The following is a 12,846-nucleotide window of genomic DNA, read 5'->3' as shown; positions in this document are numbered from 1 at the left end:
ATACTAATAGTGCCCGCACCTTGTCCTAATTAGCTTGGACTACCGGATCATCACAATGCACATGTTTTAACCAAGTGTCACAAAGGGGTACCTCTATGCCGCCTGTACAAAGGTCTAAGGAGAAAGCTCGCATTGGATTTCTCGCTATTGATTATTCTCAACTTAGACATCCATACCGGGACAACATAGACAACAGATAATGGACTCCTCTTTTATGCATAAGCATGTAACAACAATTAATAATTTTCTCATTTGAGATTGAGGATGTCCAAAACTGAAACTTCCACCATGGATCATGGCTTTAGTTAGCGGCCCAATGTTCTTCTCTAACAATATGCATGCTTAACCATAAGGTGGTAGATCGCTCTTACTTCAGACAAGACGAACATGCATAGCAACTCACATGAAATTCAACAAAGAGTAGTTGATGGCGTCCCCAGTGAACATGGTTATCGCACAACAAGCAACTTAATAAGAGATAAAGTGCATAAGTACATATTCAATACCACAATAGTTTTTAAGCTATTTGTCCCATGAGCTATATATTGAAAAGGTGAATGGTGGAATTTTAAAGGTAGCACTCAAGCAATTTACTTTGGAATGGCGGGAAATACCATGTAGTAGGTAGGTATGGTGGACACAAATGGCATAGTGTTGTTTGGCTCAAGAATTTGGATGTATGAGAAGTATTCCCTCTCGATACAAGGTTTAGGCTAGCAAGGTTGTTTGAAACAAACACAAGCACGAACTAGTACAGCAAAACTCACATAAAAGACATATTACAAGCATTATAAAACTATACATCGTCTTCCTTGTTGTTCAAACATCTTACTAGAAAATATCTAGACTCTAGAGAAACCACTCATGCAAACCAAATTTTAACAAGCTCTATGTATTTCTTCACTAATGGGTGCAAGGTTTATGATGCAAGAGCTTAAACAAGAGTACAACAATTGCCAAGTATCAAGTTATTCAAGACATCATACCAATTACTACATGTAGCATTTTCCGTTTCCAACCATATAATAATTAACGAAGCAGTTTCAACCTTCGCCATGAAAATTAAAAGCTAAAAACACATGTGTTCATACGAACCAGCGGAGCGTGTCTCTCTCCCACACAAGCATTTATTCAAACAAAAACAAAAACAAGAAACATACAGACGCTCCAAGTAAAGTGCATAAGATGTGACGGAATAAAAATATAGTTTCAGGGGAGAAACCTGATAATGTTGTCGATGAAGAAGGGGATGCCTTGGGCATCCCCAAGCTTAGACGCTTGAGTCTTCTTAGAATATGCAGGGGTGAACCACCGGGGCATCCCCAAGCTTAGAGCTTTCACTCTTCTTGATCATAGTATATCATCCTCCTCTCTTGACCCTTGAAAACTTCCTTCACACCAAACTTCTCATAAACTTCATTAGAGGGGTTAGTACATAATCAAAAACTCACATGTTCAGAGGTGACACAATCATTCTTAACACTTCTGGACATTGCTCAAAGCTACTGGAAGGTAATGGAACAAAGAAATCCACCCAACACAGCGAAAGAAGCAATGCGAAATAAAAGGCAGAATCTGTCAAAACAGAACAGTCCGTAAAGACGAATTTCTAATAAATACTTCCGTTCCTCAGATCAGAAAACTCAAAACTAATGAAAGTTGCGTACATATCTGAGGAACGCGCACGTAAATTGGCATATTTTTCTGATTTTTCTACAGAGAAAACAGCCCAGATTCGTGACAGATAGAAATCTGTTTCTGCGCAGAAATCCAAATCTAGTATCAACCTTCGATTAGAGGCTTTACTTGGCACAACAAAACACAAAACTAAGATAAGGAGAGGTTGCTACAGTAGTAAACAACTTCCAAGACACAAAATAAAAACAAAGTACTATAGCAAAATAACACATGGGTTATCTCCCAAGAAGTTCTTTCTTTATAGCCATTAAGATGGGCTCAGTAGTTTTAATGATGCACTCGCAAGAAATAATATTTGAAGCAAAAGAGAGCATCAAAAGGCAAATTCAAAACACATTTAAGTCTAACATGCTTCCTATGAAGAGGAATCTTGTACACAAATGAATTCATGAAGAACAAAGTGACAAGCATAAGAGGATAAAACACGAGTAACTTCAAGATTCTCAACATAAAGAGGGGAAACTTAATATTATTAAGATGCATACGACCATATTTCCCTCTCTCATAATAACTTTCAGTAGCATCATTGATGAAATCCACAATATACCCATCACTTAAAACATTCTTATCATGGTTCATATGCATAGAAGTATCATTAAATTTAGCATAAGAAGAGTTATTCTCATTAATAGTAATTGGAGCAAGATTATTATCAAGAATTTGAACATGGTAAACAAGTTGCATATTAAGGGAATTGTTTTTGGTAACCCAATCATGACTATGACAAGTTTCATAAGGATAGTTAGAACCTATATCATAGCATCCTTTGTAATAATCATCAGAGATCGGAGGCACATTGTCATCATAGGAAATAAAATAGTTATCTTTCACAGTCGGTTTATCCGTATCCATACCATCATTGTTATTGGAAGGAGATGTATCAAGAACATAATGACCAGTAGCTAAAGGATTTTCAAACACCTCCTCCCCAAGCTTAGAGCTTTCTATATCATTATGGGAGGAAGCATGGATAGCACTGACACTATGGCAATCATTATCATCATCATTTTCAGAATTAATTTCCCAGAGATTTGCAATATCAAAAGTAGTGTGCTCATTCAAATCATGATTGCTAATGTATGTAAAGGGCATAGGAAGATCATCGTATTCAGATTCATTATCACAATAATCATCAGGAGCAACATACTTACGGTTACCTATCATTATCTCATATACGCGGGGATATGCTGTTACATCTTTCTTTTTATTCCCCTTATTCTTCTTCTTCTTCTTCGTTCCCTTCTTCTTCTTCTCCTTCTCCTTTTCCTCGTTCCCTTCTTCAGGAGTGAGAGGCTTGAAAGGTGGCTTGTCCGCATAACCTGATTTACTTTCAGAAACAATAGAAGAAACTTGGGAGGATCCCTCCTTTTCATTAATTAGTTGAAAACACACAGCTGTCCTATCATATTTTGGCAAGGTGTCATCTTCTAAAATATTTTGTATGTAAGTATTTGTATGGCTATTATCAATGCAATAAGAAAAACACCCATGCAGGACATCATCAATATCAAGATCACTCATATGTAACAAAGAGATTTTTCTCGACAGTTCTTCACACCCCAAGAATAGAGTAAGTTCATCATGCTGATTAGGAGTAATTTCATCATCACAATACAAATTTGCAGCACTCATTGGGTTCAAATTATCATTGGAGGAGCATTGAAAATTAAAATGACCCACTTCATGGCAAACTTCACAAATAAAAGGATAGAGGGCGCAAACTTTTTTACCAAGATCATCTAGAGCCCTAAACCACTTTCTAGTTTTTTCATTAGCATGATGGATACAATATTCATCTTTGATTTGATTAATTCCACAAGGTCTATGTATTCCACAAAAATTAACATGCTTATAGGAAATGGCATTCTTAGGAGTTTGAGCATGCTTATTGCAATAATTAACAACAATTTCATCCTTCATGCAAGCCTCTTTAAAAGGTTCATGATACTTATCAAAATTCTTCCTAGGCAATTCAAAATGAGAAGCAAAGGCTTTATAAAGATTTGCAGCAACTTGAGAGTCAAGACCATAAGTAGCACTCATATTTCGAAATTTATCGGTATCCATAAAAGCTTTAATGCATTCATAATCATAATTTATACCTGACTCTTTACCTTTGTCGTTCTCCCATCCTTCAGCGTTGTCCTCAATCCGATCAAGAAGATCCCACCTAGCTTCAACCTCCTTGCTTGTGAAAGATCCCTCCGAACACGCGTCCAGATAGTCCTTGTGTTGTCCTGAAAGCCTCGCATAAAAATTGTTAACAATAACATTACGGGGGAGCTCATGAATGGGACATTTGAGCATTAGTGACTTCAGTCTCCCGCACGCTTGAGAAATACTCTCTCCATCACGAGGATAAAAGTTATAAATATAATTCCTATCAATATGCACTTCATGAGGAGGATAAAATTTAGAATAAAAGAGAGATGCAATTTCCTCCCAACCAAGAGAATGTCTATTCTCCAACAATTTATACCAATGCGCCGCTTTACCGCACAATGAAACAGAGAATAGCTTCTTCCTCACTTCATCCATAGAGATACCTGCACACTTGAATAACCCGCATAATTTGTGCAAAAACAGTAAATGATCTCTAGGATGGACAGTTCCATCCCCTTTATAGTGGTTGTCCATAACACGTTCAATAATTTTCATAGGTATTTTATACGGAATACTTTCAGCAGGTGGAATTAAAATATCAGAAGCATCATTAGAATCATCGCATATGGGAGATAAAGCATTATCAGAGCAAAATATTTCTTCCAAAGCTGAGGAGCAAAAAAGATTATCTTTATATAAACTAGCTTCCCCAAGCTTAGACTTTTCCATAGTATTAGCAGTAATTGCATTCATGCTAATAACATCACTACTATCATGCAAATAAGGTTCCATAGGTTTTTTAATTTTCGCATCAAACAATTCTAAATCAGGAAAAAGACTAAAAAGCTCACCAATTTTTTTGTTGTTTTCCATTATGCCTAACTAGTGTAAACAAGAAACAAAAAGTTGCAATTGCAGGATCTAAAGGAAATAGCTTCGAGTACTTACAATGGCGGAAAATAGCTTGGTAGCCGAGGTCCGGAGTGTGAGTACCTTTTACCTTTCCTCCCCGGCAACGGCGCCAGAAAAGTGCTTGATGTCTACGTTCCCCCTCCTTTCCTGTAGACAGTGTTGGGCCTCGAAGAGCAGAGGTTTGTAGAACAGTAGCAAGTTTTCCCTTAAGTGGATACCCAAGGTTTATCGAACTCAGGGAGGAAGAGGTCAAAGATATCCCTCTCATGCAACCCTGCAACCACAAAGCAAGAAGTCTCTTGTGTCCCCAACACACCTAATAGGTGCACTAGTTCGGCGAAGAGATAGTGAAATACAGGTGGTATGAATATATATGAGCAGTAGCAACGGTGCCAGCAAATAGCTTGCGGGCGTGTAGTTGTTGGTGGTAGTATTGCAGCAGTAGTGACACAGTAAAACAGTAAACAAGCAGCGATAGCAGTATTTAGGAACAAGGCCTAGGGATTACACTTTCACTAGTGGACACTCTCAACATTGATCACATAACAGAATAGATAAATGCATACTCTACACTTTTGTTGGATGATGAACACATTGGGTAGGATTACACGAACCCTCAATGCCGGAGTTAACAAGCTCCACAATAATGCTCATGTTTAAGTAACCTTATAGTGTAAGATAGATCAATAGACTAAACCAAGTACTAACATAGCATGCACACTGTCACCTTCATGCATATGTAGGAGGAATAGATCACATCAATATTATCATAGCAATAGTTAACTTCGCAATCTACAAGAGATCATGATCATAGCATAAACCAAGTACTAACACGGTGCACACACTGTCACCTTTACACACGTGCAGGAGGAATAGAACTACTTTAATAACTTTGCTAGAGTAGCACATAGATAAATTGTGACACAAACTCATATGAATCTCAATCATGTAAAGCAGCTCATGAGATCATTGTATTGAGGTACATGGGAGAGAGATGAACCACATAGCTACCGGTACAGCCCCGAGCCTCGATGGAGAACTACTCCCTCCTCATGGGAGCAGCAGCGGTGATGAAGATGGCGGTGGAGATGGCAGCGGTGTCGATGGAGAAGCCTTCCGGGGGCACTTCCCCGCTCCGGCAGGGTGCCGGAACAGAGACTTCTGTCCCCCGAATTGGAGTTTCGCGATGTGGCGGCGTCCCTGGAGTCTTTCTGGAGTTTTGTCAATCGGTGTCGAAGTTTTAGGTCACGATGGCTTAAATAGGCGAAGAATCGGAGTCGGAGGGGGCCTGGGCTGCCCAAACCATAGGGGGGCGCGCCCCCCCTTGGGCCGCGCCACCCTAGGGTGTGGGGCCCCCCTGGCACCCCTCTGGTCCTTCTCGTGTGTTCTGGATGGTTCCGGGAAAAATAGGAACCTGGGCGTTGATTTCGTCCGATTCCGAAAATATTTCGTTACTAGGATTTCTGAAACCAAAAACAGCAGAAAACAGCAACTGGCCTCTCGACATCTCGTCAATAGGTTAGTTCCGAAAAACGCATAAAAATGATATAAAGTGTGAACAAAACATGTTGGTATTGTCATAAAACAAGCATGGAACATCGGAAATTATAGATACGTTGGAGACGTATCACCTATCAACTAGGATCACCCTCTCGATACCCTGAGAAGGGATCCTTATCACACATTGATTCCAAGTTTTACGATTAGGTTAAAGTTCTCTATGATCAACACGTCCTTCCCCAAGTCGTCCGTAACCGTGGACACGGCTTTTCGAAAAGATTTACCCTGCAGGGGTGTACAACTTTACCCACACGCGCCGACCGACTCTTAGCGCCGTACGTTACACACTTCCTTGGTGTGCCGGCAGAGGGTGGTCGACCAAAACCTTTCCCTTGCTTCGCCTATTCCATGAGTCAATCTAACTGGGAAACTCCGTCATCGTAGGTAGCCATTCTCCGAGGCGGTCCCGGTCATTGTGTGCAGGGGATCTAGTTCAATGCCTCCAGCATCCTTCACCCTAGCCACATCCCTGTATGATGCACCTTTGAAAACCTTTTCCACGCCTTCGCCATGCAGAATGCCAAATGGAACTCGCAAACTAATTGACTCATGGGTAAGCTAGGCAAGTTCGGGCCAAGGGGTTCCCATGGGCCCCGTGTGGCTGTACGCTCAGTCTTGGTTCCGAAGGCGAGAACCTCGGGTCCTAGTAGCGGCGAGAACGAGTCAAATCGCCACATACCCATGTGGCGGCCCATCCAAGCCTTTAAACATGTTTATTAACATCACTGATCTTACCACGTCATCCTTCCATACTAGGTTCATTCGCAGCTCTGATTCATCAACCGGATGGATCAGAATTCGTCAACTAAGCATGGCTAAGCATAATAGATATAACAGCTCTGGCGATGCACACATAGCTCAAACCTAGTCTTGCTGGGAGCAGTGGATCAGAGTATTTAGGCTACAAGGATGGTAAATGCAACACACCTAGGATAACTATATCTGCCGATAAAACATATTGGAATCGTATGCAATATGTAGGAACCAGAAGTAAAAGCATTTCGAAATCATAATATGAACCAGGCTAGGGCTTGCCTTTGTCCCTGACAAACCAATGTGGATCTTCGATGATCCCATGCTTGACGTGTTCGTCGGTGGACAGACATTGACCTTCGGTGTTGTCGATCTTCATCGTCTCGGCACTTGCTCTATCGATCGCGAAGCAAACACCGGAAGGTAGGACAACAATCAACACATGGCATCGATGCAATGCGCATACAAGAATGATGATATGACAAGTTAATTAGGTACTGAAATTAACCCTAGGTCATCATCAAATTAATTGAGGTTTGACGGGACTAGGGTTAGTAGTTCCGGAGCCTCAGAGGGGTTGATTAAATTCTTCTACAACAACTAGGGTTTAAAGTTGTTTAACAATGCATGATTTTGCAACCAAAATGTAGATCTCATTTTTCTAAAAAAATTGATATATTATACATATTTTTCTGATTTAAAATGAATAAGTTATGAATTTTACAAGTTTTATTCATTTTAAATCATTTCTGAAAAATCCTGGAAAAATAATAAAAGCCTGACAGACTGGACCCACATGTCAGTGTTTTAATCATTTAGAAAAGATTAAATATCTGACAAGAGGACCCACCTGTCAATATATTTTCATTTACAGAAAATAAAAGAATTAGAAAAGGAAAAAGGGGGCGGGTCCCACGACGGTTAACCGCCGGTGGTCAACTCCGGTGGACCGCGCCGGTGACCACACAGAGGCGGCGCTAGAGCGCGCCCCTGGACGCGCTGATGAGCGCGTTGGACGCGCGTCACCGCGGGGAGCCAGAAGAGAGCGGCGCCGGCGTCGATTGCATGCCGGAGCATCGCTGGCGGCGAGTTGCAGCGGCGGCCGGGGCAGGCGCTCGTGGCGGCGGCGGTACAGGGCGAGAGGGAGAGGGAGATGGGGTCCAGGAGGACCACTAGCTCACCAGGAAGCCCATGGTAGGGTCGGCGAGCTTGGGGGAGGTCCGTAGCGCCGGCGATAAGCCGTTGGCCGGCGGTCGGACTCGGAGAAGAAGGGCGCGGCGGGGCCGATTTGGGGCACCCCGCGTCGATTCCTTCGATGGGGAGGGTCGTGGAGACGAGGCGGAGAGGATGGCGTGGTCGGTCGAGCTCGGGGGTGGCCGGAGCGACGGGGCACGGCGACATCTGCGAGCTCCGGTTAGGGTTTCGCGCGGGATTGCGAGCGAGAGCGAGAGAGAAGACGAACTGGACGGCCTAGGGTTCCCAGTGCGGCGGCGGAGGGGGTCTTGTAGGCCTCTGGGGGCGGCGGCGGCGATCTTGGCGCACGCCGGCCATCGGACGGCCGCAGCGCTGCCAGGCAGCTGCTTGGAGCCGCGGGGACGATGGCAGTTTTGCAAAAACCCCCCTGGGGGTTTCCCTGGGCTGAGTTGGCTGCTGCTGGGCCGGCCTGTGGGCCGCGCAGAGAGAGAAGAAGAGAGGAGAGATGGGCTGCGGCCCAAAACAGAGAGAGGGAGGTTTTCTTCTCTCTTCTCTTTTTCTAAAAACTATTTTTACTTTGTATTCAAATTCTTTAGCATTTTGAAATCTGTTTGAAACTTCAAACTTTTGTGCATATTTTCTAAGGAAAAAAACATGATGCAAATGATGCACAATCAAACCCTAATCTAGGTTTATTAAAACAGGGGTGTTACAGATCTATCCCCCTTAAAAGAATCTCGTCCCGAGATTCCAAGGTAGGAATAGAGAAAGTAACAAGGACTAAACCGGTCTTCAACGATCTGGTCGACACCACGACAGTCTTCCTTGTTGAAGAGTTTGATCCACGACATCATGAAGAAGTGGATCCACCACACCACGAATGAAGCGCTTCATTTTCTTCCTTTGAGGTTGTTGCTCAACAACACCTAGAGGAAAGAGGGAATGACACTGGACGGTGGATCTTCACAAAGATCAAGTATCTCATGGTCAACTCATGAAAGGAGTGTTTAAAAACAACTCTTGAGGTGACAAACATGAAATACCTCAAGGTAACGGAGAAGATGGAAGAAGTTTCAAATTTTGGTAGACAATTGCTCCACTCTTTACAAGATTACGAAGGGACAAGGTAGCGAGGAGTGGAATTGCCTTTGATACCATGACGAGGCACTCTTAGAGAGGGTGACTCGTAGAAGCACGGATGATTATCCAATGAGAGCGACTTTGGATTTCAAAATCATAGTCACTCTTCTGGAAGGATGCATGAACCGATTGTTGCCTACGAAAAAGGCTAGGGCCCTGGATGACTGACGAATTAACACAACGTGTGAATTGATTGGAACTTCAGGTACAACCCAAAAGAAGGGAAAGGGCACTGGCTAGTGAAGTGCGAAGGATCACCTAGGGAGTGAAATTTCTCCTAACAGAGTGGTTGTCACAGGACAAATGGTTTCGAAGGATAGACCGAGAGACATTTAGCAACTCTGCTTCTAATGTTCTCCTTGATGTTCTAGACACCAAATTTAGGCTATTGACTAGCTTTCAATAGGTCATCAAGTGAAGGTTAGACTTTAGGATTGAAAAGACATCATAAGGGCAACTCCTAGAATAAGTTGTATCAGATCCTTATGGAGAATGGTTGTTCTGGTTGATTCAAGAGATTATGACATTAGACCTTCCGACTAATTGTGTTAACCACTACATCAATCTTGCCGGATTTACAAAGAGACCTATGTCAAAAATCCTTGAGAAACGCTAACCATCATTACTGCTTGAGATTCAGCTTAGGTTAGGTGTAAAGATAGTTCAGACTCAACAAGTCCGAGTAGAAATTTTGCAACAATTACCACCAAGGTAAAATCGCTAGATTCTCAAGATATAGACTACAATGTCAAGCTCCAAAAGATTGAGCTAGATTACGTAATCCATGTGGTTACGACTGCCAAAAGGCAATTGCGTGCATATGAACTTTTTGCAGTGTAACACAATTGAGTCCTGGTGGGGATATCAAAGAATATAATGAAGTTATTAAGCTTCTTCTCTTTGAACAAACCAGTCAATGGAGGGTGCATAGAGGAACGTTTCGAAGAATGGAGGTAACAACCTACCTTCTTAAGAATACTTCGCACATGCATGACTGACTTGCGATGATCCCCGGAGAAAACAAAGGGAACTCTACTCAGATCCACAGCGACATCTTTCAGCAAATGCACATGGACTAGAGAAGGTCACTTCCAGCATCCAGAACACATACTTCGTGATAACACAAAGATGGTTCTGAAAAGTTTCCAACATTAGTGCCAACTGTTCAATATGAACCTCTTTGAAATGGAGAAAATAATAATGTCATCGATGGGCTAGACAACAAATTTATCAAGATACTCCAATGAGGGATTCACATGTTGCATGAACGGGGCAAAAGTATTGGTCAGACCAAAGGACATGAAGATGTACTCAAGTGAAACACCATTAGTAGAAAACACCATCAAGATAGTCTTTGGAACTGAGTTTGATTTACCGATAACCCAAGCTCAAATCAAACATGGGGAAGATATCATACCCATAAAGGAGATAATTCCTTGCTTCAACACGAACAAAACTAGACATCCCTTTAGCAAGGATCAAGTATGATAGAGCTTTTGTCTTTCAACTCTCCAAGTTGTTGTTCAAGCTCAATCAACTAGTTCAGGGTATCCAGTACGATTTCTTGGAGAAGGAGTGATTCAGAGAACCAACATACTCACAACCTGACAACACGGTCATGTGTCAACATGGCGATACTTCTAGAAAGACATCCAGAGTATCACGAACCACCGATATATCACTGAGTTCGAGAGTCAACTTGCTTTATAAGGAAAGCGATATGGTCTTGAGAGCTTCGGCACGAACCTAACTCTTTGACCGAAGAAGATGCACCTGAACAACGGACTTGGGAGCACAGTCAAACTTTGCTTAGTGATTGGTTAACAATCATGCTAAGAATGACACAAACGTCCTTGGATTTCAAAGCAATAAGAATTACTTAGAATCTCAGATGGCCACATCAATACAAACATCCCAACATTTCGAAGCACGGATAGCTCGGAGGAAGGGCAAGTAAAGATATGTAAGAACATCACTTCATCGATAAGGCCATGAAACTCAGCACGACCTATAGATATAAAAGAGTGTGATACTCTAAGGTAGAACAGAATATAAGCTACATAAGCCTTTTAATCTGCGGATTACAACACTTTGACCAAGTCCTAGAAATGGACGAGGTACTGGAGTTTGTTTCTCCTGATATCTAGAAGTGAATGTCTTGGAAGACCGCAAGAGTAACATGCACTTAGAAGATTCCAATGCACAATTACCACTTGGCTGCTAACTAGCAGACAAAGGTCGGAAAGAAACTAAAGAGGAGGAACATGATCAGAATTAGAAATCCGGAGATGTAGATGCACAAGGTAGCACTCTTGTGAACCTCATGCTGGAAAAGGAGGTGCGGCAGAGTCACAGACATAGATGTGAGACTCACAAAGAGCACTCTTGTCGTGATCCATTTGGTTCCATGAAAGAACCTCTGCCAAAAGCTAATGGTAGGTGACATAGGCATCCCAAATGGGCCTGCCGAAGATAGTACCCGGGGTTTACTGAAGGCCCACTACCCGAAGAATAAGAAGATTCGGGAGCCCAAGATATATTAAGGAAAGTTAGAGTTGTAATAGGAAGTGTTATTTGTAATCTGGCGGGATGAGTTAGAAACCGTCCCGGACTCTGTAACTTGTACAAAACGAAACCCTCGGCTCCGCCTCCTATATAAAGGGGGAGTCGAGGGATGAAGAGATCATCGAATCATTGTTACAAACCCTAGTTCTCATAATCGTCGAGTACTTTTCGGCTGAAACCTTCGAGATCTACTTGCCCTCTACTTCCAACTAAACCCTAGCCTACAATCCATAGGCATTGACAAGTTGATACCTTGTCAATTGGCACCGTCTGTGGGAACTAGAGGCGTAAGGATCTGATCTCGATGGCACGTTCAAGATCTTCGACATCGTCAACCGCAAGCAATGCAATGGATCGAGGTAAACAGATCGCTGATGGTCCTGTCGATTTTGTTCCTCACCCACCCTCCTGTTTGGATGCATATGCGTATCTGGTGGAGCCCATGGAGATGACGTTCAGAAGGTTTCACTTTCGCGTCGAGAAGGAAGGATCGTATCGTGTCGAAATTCCGATTTCGTCGGGATCGTCGGCGGTCGATTCCGATTTTTCAAGCTATACATCATCAACCGAGTCAGGAGAAGAAGAAACTTCGTCGACACGCTACGTCAGCACCAGAGCAAGAGAGAAACTCGCCAAGATCTTCAACGACATGTCGTTTGAGTCATCTGCGGACTCATATATAAGCGATGGCTCAAGCGATGTCGATAGTTACGACTTCATCGACAAATCTATCACAGTGGGCAAGGTCTTCATCAATCTCAACGATGATGTCACCAAACCCAACATAGATCTGAGTACAAAGTATCATCAGATTTATGCCAATGAAGATCAAGAGGAAACATCTGAGGCTTTCGACGATCTGGGAAATCCATACGTTGATCCCTCCAATCTGCGACAAGGCCTGGGCAATAAATACGTCGG

The sequence above is a fragment of the Lolium perenne genome, chromosome 2 (genome assembly GCF_019359855.2).
Source record: "Lolium perenne isolate Kyuss_39 chromosome 2, Kyuss_2.0, whole genome shotgun sequence".
Taxonomy (NCBI): domain Eukaryota; kingdom Viridiplantae; phylum Streptophyta; class Magnoliopsida; order Poales; family Poaceae; genus Lolium; species Lolium perenne.
The sequence above is the reverse complement of the archived record's forward strand: the minus strand, read 5'-3'. Positions refer to the sequence as shown.